The sequence below is a fragment of the Eptatretus burgeri genome, chromosome 12, assembly GCF_056783735.1.
Source record: "Eptatretus burgeri isolate ZD-2024b chromosome 12, Ebu_testis_v1, whole genome shotgun sequence".
NCBI lineage: Eukaryota > Metazoa > Chordata > Myxini > Myxiniformes > Myxinidae > Eptatretus > Eptatretus burgeri.
The window spans coordinates 58,222,863-58,232,925 of NC_140972.1; the positions used below are offsets into that span (position 1 = coordinate 58,222,863).

The following is a 10,063-nucleotide window of genomic DNA, read 5'->3' on the forward strand; positions in this document are numbered from 1 at the left end:
TGTGTAAAAGTTTTTTGAAGGCTCAAATACTCCACGAGATCGAGCTTAATGGATATAAAAGTGTTCGTCGTCGGATAAAAAGGCTTCGTGAAAGTCCGTGACACCTTTCCGACCATCCAAGCACCCAACATCTCTATGCAAAGGATGAGTGCACTCTCCTAGGAGATGGCTCCGGCGTCAGCCAATGAATGGAGCTTATGGCAGGCGGGTGGCAGATCAAGAGGCACGTTCAGTGATGTTTGTCCAAAAATAAACACGAGATCTTTTAATATCCGATAACTACGTGTTACACACCGATGTTTACCATCCACACTTTGTTCGAATAGTAATACTTGCGATGAGAATGGATGTTTAGGGGGTAAAAAAAAAAAAAATCAAAAAACCTCAATCGACTACACATCCCGCCATCAGAGCGCCACGTTCCCTTCCAGCATAGTCCTCCTGTGACGTGACCGCGAAGCGGCATTGCAGAGATCGTCTGAAGCTTCCCAGAGGGTTTAGGGTTTCCTGTTGGTCACGGCGCCCCCTGGCCGTCTTTGTCCGCCAACAGCTTTTGGCAAACGTGGGTTCGTCGATCTGCTGTGTCCTCGCTGTCTCTTGTCATATTCCTCTCCGTCCATACTTTCTCCAACACGAGAAACCGCTATTTCTAGTATCACACGACCATCCCCCCCCCACCCCCCAATCCCCTCCTGCAACACCCTTCGCACAAACCGCGGCCAAGTGTGCGAGTGTTCCACGGAGTGTTCGCCGTCGGGCCCAGTCAGCTCTGGCGATCGTGCATCCATCCCTCTCAACAGTCGCAGCCGAAGCGCCTCCTCCTGGCTTGATCTGCCATCTGAGCCGACTTTTGCACATTGTGGGTCGATCCTCGTTACCTTCTACCTTTTGTAGGTATTAAAAAGGCGATGTACTTTGAATCTCGTGTACGAGTGTCGTGCTTTATGTACTTGTTGTTTTGAACACTCGGAATGAGGTCGGCACGTGCTGCCCTCCTCCCAGTCAGATGGCCTTCCGCCCGTGATGTCCTCCTCAATCCCCTCGACCTGATGCCCTTCCGCCCGTGACCCTCCACTCCCTCTCCACCACGTCGGATTGCCTCCCACATGTGATGCCCCACCCCCTGCGCGTTATGCCTTCTTCCCCCACCCCCATCCAACACTCTCCCGCGCGTGCTGCCCCCCCCTGTCCGATGCTCTCCCGCGCGTGCTGCCCCCCCCCCTGTCCGATGCTCTCCCGCACGTGCTTGCCCACCTGTCCGATGCTCTCCGCACGTGCTTGCCCATCTGTCTGATGCTCTCCGCACGTGCTTGCCCACCTGTCCGATGCTCTTCCGCACGTGCTTGCCCACCTGTCCGATGCTCTTCCGCACGTGCTTGCCCACCTGTCCGATGCTCTACCGCACGTGCTTGCCCACCTTGTCTCAGGATGCTCTCCCGTGCGTGCTGGCCCATCTTGTCTCAGGATGCTCTCCTGCGCATGCTAGCCCACCTTGTCGGATAATTTCCCGCACATGCTAGCCCACCTTGTCTCAGGATGCTCTCCCGCACGTGCTTGCCCACCTTGTCTCAGGATGCTCTCCCACACGTGCTGGCCCATCTTGTCTCAGGATGCTCTCCTGCGCATGCTAGCCCACCTTGTCGGATAATTTCCCACACATGCTAGCCCACCTTGTCTCAGGATGCTCTCCCACGCGTGCTGCCCCACCTTGTCGGATGCTCTCCCGCACGTACTGGCCCACCTTGTCTCAGGATGCTCTCCCACGCGTGCTGGCCCACCTTGTCTCAGGATGTTCGCCCGTGCTTGCTGGCCCACCTTGTCTCAGGATGCTCTCCTGTGCGTGCTGCCCCACTGTGTCGGATGCTCTCCCGCACGTACTGGCCCACCTTGTATCAGGATGCTCTCCCGTGCGTGTTGGCCCACCTTTTCTGAGGATGCTCTCCCGCGCGTGCTAGCCCACCTTGTCGGATGCTCTCCCGCACGTACTGGCCCACCTTGTATCAGGATGCTCTCCCGTGCGTGTTGGCCCACCTTGTCTCAGGATGCTCTCCCGCGCGTGCTAGCCCACCTTGTCGGATGCTGTCCCGCATGTACTGGCCCACCTTGTATCAGGATGCTCTCCCGTGCGTGTTGGCCCAACTTTTCTGAGGATGCTTTCCCCCACATGCTGGGCCACCTTGTCAAAGGATGCTTTCCCATGCATGCTGGCCCACCTTGTCTCAGGATGCTCTCCTGTGCGTGCTGGCCCACCTTGTCTCAGGATGCTCTCCCACACGTGCTGGCCCACCTTTTCTCAGGATGCTCCTCCGCACGTGCTGGCCCCCCTTGTCTGAGGATGCTTTCCCGCGTGTGCTGGCCCTCCTTGTCTGAGGATGCTCTCCCACACATGCTGGCCCACCTTGTCGAAGGATGCTCTCCCTCGCGTGCTCCCCCCCCCCCCCGTCTGATGCTTTCCTGCACATGCTGCCCACCGTTCGGTTGCTCTCCAATGCATGCTGCCCCCCCCTCCGTTCAATGCTCTCTCGCGCATGCTGCCCCCCGCCCATCGGTTGCCCTCTCAGGCATGCACGCCCATCTGTCGTATGCCCTCCTGCATCTGCTCACCCCATCCATCAGATGCCCGCATGTGCTCGCCCAACCGTTGGAGGTCCTCCCTCCTGCGCTCGCTCGCCCCTCCGTTAGACGCCATACCTCACACCCTTTGTCGAATCCCCTCCTGCTGGCACTCGCCCCTTTCATCAAGTTTACTTCAGGCTTATGATCGTGTGTGTGTGTGTGTGTGTGTGTGTGTGCGTGTGCGTGTGCGTGTGCGTGTGCGTGTGCGCGTGCGTGTGCGCGTGCGCGTGCGCGTGTGCGTTGGTGTCTTGCTTGCAACATTGCCCCATAGAAATTTATATTTATCATCTTTATAAACGACATTTTTATCACCAACTCACATAAGTATGTACATGATATGAAGATGTTTGTTTCAGGATGAAGTTGCATTTTTTTTCTGTTGAAACTATTCTTTGGGAGTCCAATGGAGGCTAAAACAATATCTTTATTGTTAATTGCACCTTTTTGGTGATGATCCACGTTAATGTTCTATGGAGATATCTCCCGAGAGTGATGATGCAATTTTGTTTCTTGTGGTTTCTCCCATCCGACTCCAATCTTCCTTGTGAGTGGTTAATCCATTCATTTTGCCCAAGAGAGGCAATGGCTGTAAAAACACATTCATATTGGTCTTGCATTTTCTTCATAAGTTTTTTTTTTATTCTATTTATTTTTATCTTGCCAAAATGAAGTTTTTGCAAGATATGTTAGTCAGCGTGTATGGTTTTTTTTTGTCGAATCGCGTATAAAAAATTCTGCAGAGCAGTTGTCATTGGAAATTTTTGTAACCGCATATCAGAGGCCTATAGAGGTCCCTTTCAGCGCATAAAATTTTGAAGGTCAAGGTCAAAGGTCAAGGTCACTTTGTCGCAAATCAGGGGAGTTGACAAAACCCTTATTTTTTGAGTAATTTTGATCGGATCGTCTTCAAACTTCATGGGAATATAGTTCATGGTCTGGCGCTCAGCTGATTAATTGTTGGTGGCGATTGGCCTTGACCTTCATGTTTTTTTTTGTCTGTAATCACGTATAAATCACTCTGCAGAGCACAGTTATCATTGGAAATTTTTGAAACTTCGCATATCAGAGGCCTATAGAGGTCCCTTTCAGCGCATAAAATTTTGAAGGTCAAGGTCAAAGGTCAAGGTCACTGTCGCAAATCGGGGGAGTCGACGAAACCCTTATTTTTTTGAGTAATTTTGATCGGATCGTCTTCAAACTTCATGGGAATATAGTTCATGGTCTGGCGCTCAGCTGATTAATTTTTTGTGGTGATTGGCCTTGACCTTCATGGTTAGCGCCTAAGGTCAAACATATTTGACCCCAAGGTCAAATTTTCAAGTTTTAGGAACCATATCGTGTAGTACCTCAAATTGAACACCTTGATGAGTGCTTTCTAGATATGTCAAGCTTGAGACATTATGACGTCATTTGGTGACGTTACGATGCAAACGCATATTTTTCATGGTTACTCTGTCGAACGATTCTCATCGGAATCTCTCGTAGGCAGATATTCCTCAAGGAGTCGCTCCTGGTGGATAGCAGCTCTGTTCATCTCAGTGTGACCTTAAAGAATCACACGTGGTCACCTTTTGGCAAGATACGGGTCACCCTGCGGGTGACATTGGTTTTTTATTTTATTTTTAACTTTTTCCTTCATTTTGCTTCTTTCTCTCCAAACCGAGCTGGCATACTTTTGTTCATGCAGCCTTGCATTTACTCTGTCCATCAGCTTTAAACTCTCCTTTTCACAAGTTTCATATTAAATGACCATTACGTCCTGATTGTCATGAAGGCAGAAACACTGCTGCCCAGCAATGACGACGCACACTTGAGAAAAATCCACATGACCACTGACCACTGCACCTTTCCCTTTTGAGTTGTGGTCCATGGTAATACCCCGTTACGGCATCTCGCGCCCCCTGTGAGTCAGTTATTCATTAATCTCGCTCTTGTACAGAGGCTCTGAAGTGCATTTCTTTGCTGTATGGTTTTCTTTCTTTTTCCTATTTCTCTTCTGTGTTTACTGGCTTCCTTACCTCCCTTTCCATTTACTTTTTCATTTATTTAAATCTTTGCCAGTTTTTCATTTTTAGGCTTTCATTTATGGAGTCCTTCAGCTTCATTGGCTTTTAAAAAAACTTGTTGGTTCACGAAAAAAATATTGTCACGAAAAAAATAAGTGACCACTGTATTCGTTATTGTTCTCTGTCTGTCTGTCTGTCCCGAGCATAGCTCCGTGGGTTTTGATCCGATCCTGACAAAATTTTGGTGGGAGGTTTATATCATGATCTCGTTGTTTTCCTGAAAATGGGCGTGGTGCGCCCATTATGGGCGGAGCCACGCCCAAAAAAACGTGTTTTTAGGGGTTGCCGATTTCAATTTGCATCTTCTCCTAGGGGTTTGTCGAATCTGACAGGGGTTTTGGTATTTGGTTCGCCCAATGGCACCTGCATAGCCCCACGGAGCTAGATTTTTCATTTTCGTCCCAAGGTCAAGGTCACAAGGTCACGAACTTAAATTGCGAATTTTGACGTAAAAAATTTCTTCTCCGAGGGGTTTGTCGAATCTGGCAGGGGTTTCAGTATTTGGTTAGCCCAATGGCACCTGCATAGCCCCACAGAGCTCGATTTTTTTTTTCATTTTCGTCCCAAGGTCAAGGCCACAAGGTCAAGAACTTATAAAGTTGCGAATTGTGTTTTTAGGGGGTAGCCGATTTCAATTCGCATCTTCTCCTAGGGGGTTTGTCGAATCTGGCAGGGGTTTCGGTATTTGGTTAGCCCAATGGCACCTGCATAGCCCCACAGAGCTCGATTTTTATTTTTTTTAATTTTTTTTCCATTTTCGTTTTCGAATTTTGACATAAAAATCAAACGACCGCCCAAACTTTGAGAACTAGGATGACAATATTTTTAATGCATAATCTTGAGGTCATTCCCCACCTAAAGTCTTGAAACCATTTTGCTCTATCTCGAACACCTTGCACGTGGCGCCCCCTTCAAGTTTGTTTTTACGCTGATTTCATCAATGTATGGATAATCCGATGAGTGCGAAATACCATATAGCCTAGATGACGTTATATTGTTCCTGGAATGTTCCAGAGGAAGTTTTGCACCAAAGGTCATAATCCTTGACCTTTGACCTTTGACCTTTAAAGGTCACAAAGGTCAAATTTTCAAAGTTGTGGGAATCTAACCGGGTTTTCGACCTTCTTCGACGAACTAACTCCAATAAGCTATAGCACCTATCCTGTTTCCTTATTTTAATTTCCAAAACATTGTTTTGTGACCTTTAAAGGTTATGCAAACGTCAGATTTTTAAAGTTGTTGAACGAAACCGGGTTTTTGACATTTTGCAGGTAATAACCTGTCACTCGTACCACATCATGTTGATCATTTTTATAACTTGGTCAAACATTATCACATTGTCTCATCCTTGACTTCTGAAACAATCTACATCGTCAAATACCGCTCGTGAACCATCGTCGTCTTCAGACTTGTTTTGTATATATTGTCGAAGCTCGTTTCAGAGATAAAACACGAACATATAACAAGAGGGGCAGGAGAGGGAAGTACAGAACAGTCGGGAATAGAGACATAAGGAGGTCTGTGTAAGGGAGAGGGATGGGGTGGGGTACATGGGGTAAACAAGATGGCCACCACAGGGACTTTCAGGAAGGAAAGCACGAAATTTGAAGGAAGTGGGTTTGGGGTGGATTAACGGGGGTAGAAACGATGGTGGCTTTGGATGGGGGAAGATATGAGATGGTGGTGAACAGCTGTTTTGAAGACCTCGAGGGAGGAGTGGGGTTGAAGAGAGTGTGGGAGTTTGTTCCAGAGATGGGGAAAAAAGAGGAATGAAAGAGTGAAGCTGATGAAGCCACAAGGTGAAAATGCACTACAAGATTGCTTTTAAAGCTGTATAAACTTGTGAAAGACCATGTGAGCATTGACCACTGCCCATTTTGGGTTGTTACCTTCGCATTCTGCGAAAGGTTATGTTTTGGTCGGCGTGTATTTATTTATTTATTTATTTGTAATCTTGTGATTCGTATAACTCAAAAAGTATTAAACCGAATTGCATGAAATTTGGTGGGATGATTGGTTATTATCCAGGAAGCATTCAATTAGATTTTGGGATCGTTCGGGTCAAAGGTCAAGGTCACGAAAAGGTCAAAATCGTCTTTTTACGATAACACGGTCAATTTTTATTCAATTTGCATGCAACTAACGCCAAAATGTTCAGAATTCAACGCCTCATCTTGTGATATGCAATATGACACAATGAAGCCCATACTCTTGTTACCGGTTAGGGGTCAAAGGTCAGGGGGGTCACTACCTTGAAAAATATGCGGTTTTTGTCATAACGCGGTCAATTCTTGTCCGCTTTACATGAACCCAGCACCAAAATGTTCAGAATTTAATGCCCAATCTTGTGACACAATGACATCATAAAACATGTCACCGGTTGGGGTAAAATGTCGGGGGGGGGTGTCACGCCCTTGAAAAATATGCGGTTTTCGGCATAACTCAGTCAATTCTTATTCGATTTGCATGAAACCAGCATCAAACGAGATTACCTTCTCTTGTTGAAACGTATTCACCGAGCTTGCGAGTGAAGACTCGTCAAAACGACGTGAGTTGATTGTTGTTTAGTCCGTAGCCCCCGAAAGTTGGGGGGGGGGTCATGACATTATAGATATGTGGTTTGTGTCATAAGACCATTCATATGAAACCAGTTCCCCACACTCATACCAAGAACAAAAAAAGTAGTGGCGGCGAAGGTATGCGCTCTATGAATGCCCGTTCTAGTTTTCCTTGGTTATGTCCTCTGGAAATTTGGCTTGCTTGGTCTTTTACTCACACTCCTGTTTCTCTCGCTCTCGCTCTCGCTTTCTCTCTCGCTCTCTTTCTCTCTCGCTCTCTTTCTCTCTCGCTCTCTTTCTCTCTCGCTCTCTTTCTCTCTCGCTCTCTTTCTCTCTCGCTCTCTTTCTCTCTCGCTCTCTTTCTCTCTCGCTCTCTTTCTCTCTCGCTCTCTTTCTCTCTCGCTCTCTTTCTCTCTCGCTCTCTTTCTCTCTCGCTCTCTTTCTCTCTCGCTCTCTTTCTCTCTCGCTCTCTTTCTCTCTCGCTCTCTTTCTCTCTCGCTCTCTTTCTCTCTCGCTCTCTTTCTCTCTCGCTCTCTTTCTCTCTCGCTCTCTTTCTCTCTCGCTCTCTTTCTCTCTCGCTCTCTTTCTCTCTCGCTCTCTTTTTCTCTCGCTCTCTTTTTCTCTCGCTCTCTTTTTCTCTCGCTCTCTTTTTCTCTCGCTCTCTTTTTCTCTCGCTCTCTTTCTCTCTCGCTCTCTTTCTCTCTCGCTCTCTTTCTCTCTCGCTCTCTTTCTCTCTCGCTCTCTTTCTCTCTCGCTCTCTTTCTCTCTCGCTCTCTTTCTCTCTCGCTCTCTTTCTCTCTCGCTCTCTTTCTCTCTCGCTCTCTTTCTCTCTCGCTCTCTTTCTCTCTCGCTCTCTTTCTCTCTCGCTCTCTTTCTCTCTCGCTCTCTTTCTCTCGCATTCTCTCGCATTCTCTCGCATTCTCTCGCATTCTCTCGCATTCTCTCGCATTCTCTCGCATTCTCTCGCATTCTCTCGCATTCTCTCGCATTCTCTCGCATTCTCTCGCATTCTCTCGCATTCTCTCGCATTCTCTCGCATTCTCTCGCATTCTCTCGCATTCTCTCGCATTCTCTCGCATTCTCTCGCATTCTCTCTCTCTCTCTCTCTCTCTCTCTCTCTCTCTCTCTCTCTCTCTCTCTCGCATTCTCTCTCTCTCTCTCCCTCTCCCCCTCTGGGGTGGGGAGCTGTCAGATGTAAGTTTTTAAACTTTGTTACAGTGCCGAGCATTACACATGAAGACTTGCTACATGTGGAGACCTTTGGGTCATCCCGATAGGTTGGATGGACTTAGGCCAAACAAATGTATGTTAAATAACATGTTTAATGTATGGACTTAGCATTTGATATGTACTTGCAAAAGTGAACATGACATTGCTGAAATAACTTTCACCAGTACATCGAAAATTTGACTAAATTCCTTTGACTGAGTATTTTTAGTTTCATTTTTAGTGTCTGAGCCTCGTGGAAGAGCTCCAACCCAAGTCATGCACATACATGCAACCAGGTCGGACATGAGACATCGGATGTCATCCCTGTCAACCCCTTTTTAGGCTAACCTTCTCCCAAAGCTTTCAAACCTGTATTCCAGTGTTGAACCAAATTGTACATATTGCTGATTTTGAGCCTGGGGAGTAACTCCTGAAATCTATCTGTCTGGGTTCTTCCCGACATCTTTGTTCTTTGTTCCTTGCATATTTCTTTCTAATTTTATTTTTTTCATAATTCTCTTTGTTCATTCTAATTCTTGCTTTTTCTTCTCTTTCATCTCTTTTACTCTCTATTCCTTTTGTTATCTCTCTAAGGAGAAGTGAATTCTTGCAGACCTTTTTCTGTAAGGATCACTTGGCTGCACCTGGATGGGTTTGAGGGTAGTGGAGTAGCGGCTGAAATCCAAATCCTATCCAGGTTCCTCCTGATGATTCCATCTTTACTCTTTACTTCTTCGGGTTCCTTCCTGGTCTTCCGTTTAATTTATTATTATGGATGTCAGATAATTTGGGTTTGGAAATCTCACAATTGAATGAAATCCACACAGAAATTCACAAAATAGGATTTTCCACCACTTTTTGGAGAAGTTCACCTCATCACAAGACTCTCTGAATGCTGTATGGTGTTAAATATGATAGCAAAATCTATAATTATTCTGAGTGGTCACGATATGTAATTGAAGCAGTCGTGTTTGTGAATCAGAAAAAGCCATTATCAGTTAATTGTATGAAGAAAAATTCAATTGTTATGCACCTATTCACACCAAAACTTAAGGGAGTTCAAAAAAAATATGTACCTCAAGGATGATTCATGCATATATATTCTGCTCTTCCACCATCGAGTGTTGGCATGTCAAGGATCCTCATTTTTGTTACCTTTTTCCACTTCAAAAACTCTAACAAGAATATCCAGCCATTTTTTCTGTTCTTGTCGTTGCTTTCGTCAATCATCACTGAAAAAGGACCTGTCTTGCATCTTCTAACAACTGCAACCATGTTGGCCTTTGCTTGACTGCCTTTAATTATTCGTGTAGCCTCTGTCCACCTTCATGCGACTTTGGCTGTCAGGGAACATTTCTTTCATGAACATGGTATATTTTCACAAGGCTTATTACCCAAAACCTCTTCACTCCGAAACGTTTAGTTCATCCAGCCTCCTCTTTCACTTACAGCCAAATTTTCCTCCATGCTTTCAACCAAAAACATTCTCACCACCACCACCCCACCAATGAAGTCCGTCACAGGTTATCCAGTCTGGGAATTCTGAGGTGTCAATTTTGCAGAGGTTGTGTGCACACAACAATAATTCCCCCTTCACATCAATTCATGGTGTCA

The 10,063-nt window shown here is 46.4% G+C and overlaps 1 protein-coding gene across 3 annotated transcripts in view; it reads left to right on the forward strand.

Annotated features, from left to right (window-relative positions):
* Positions 1 to 382: 382 nt before the first annotated feature.
* LOC147015694 (polyadenylate-binding protein-interacting protein 2B-like) overlaps positions 383 to 10,063 on the forward strand; it is a 65,187-nt gene continuing 55,506 nt past the window's right edge. Inside the window, exon 1 of one of the 3 annotated variants that reach the window (XM_085848095.1) lies at positions 383 to 894. The gene's annotated coding sequence lies outside the window, so the exon portion shown is untranslated. The remainder of the gene's footprint in view (positions 895 to 10,063) is intronic. The other 2 variants (XM_085848096.1, XM_085848094.1) reach the window with 2 other exon arrangements.